The sequence below is a fragment of the Raphanus sativus genome, chromosome 9 (assembly GCF_000801105.2).
Source record: "Raphanus sativus cultivar WK10039 chromosome 9, ASM80110v3, whole genome shotgun sequence".
NCBI lineage: Eukaryota > Viridiplantae > Streptophyta > Magnoliopsida > Brassicales > Brassicaceae > Raphanus > Raphanus sativus.
Window position 1 is genome coordinate 17,932,493 of NC_079519.1, and position 899 is coordinate 17,933,391.

The window sequence follows — 899 nt, forward strand, 5'->3', positions numbered from 1 at the left end:
CGAGATATATATGAAGTTTGTTCTATCGTTTTAAAAGTTGGCACGACATATGCGGGATTGTTCTTACAAAACTTTTTTAGTCAAACTTCCTCTCATTAGGGTTGAGAGAGAAATTTTTCTAAATCCTACTTCTCAAAAGAGATAATTATTTCACCAAAATCCCTACTGGTAAGAGGTGATCCTCCCCTAGTACTCAAAATCCGAAAAATCATCAATTTCCATATTGTTTGCCAGATTGTGTGAAAGTCCATTTGGGGCTGGGTAGACGTGCAAGTATCCTCATTCAAATGAAAATTGAGGTTATGAATGGTTTTGGGACGTCACTTGAAATTGTGACTAAAAGTTTGTTATTTGAAGATTTGGAAATGTGGGTTTCAAACCTTTTTATTTTGTGTTTTCTATCATTGTATTTCCCTTGAACTATATGTCAGGATTCTACTATATCGCGCTTACCCATCTTGATTTAGTACGATGTTGTTATTACTCTTGTATGGTACAAAAGAAAAAAAAAGTTTATATGTTCCTTCTCTCCTTTTTTATTTGTTATTGTCTCTAATCTCTCTTTTACTATTAAGTTTTTTCTATCTCTCAATATTCGTTTCTTTATTTTAGTGAATACAGACCATCTTATGGATCTCGTTGAGAGAGAGAGAGAGACAGAGAGAGAGACAGAGAGACAGAGAGAGAGAGATGAGGATGAGACATTATGGATCTCGTTGATGGTGGTTTCAGGGTGTGATGCTTCCGGTCTCCCAAGCGCCTCTGATCTGCACCGGTGGAGCTTCTTCAAGCCATAATAAATGATAATAAAAACATTTGTTTTGTATAAGCTTAATGTATTGATATTGTAAGAGTATGCTCGATCATGTGCAAGCTGAAATTCAATTATTGTCTATGTT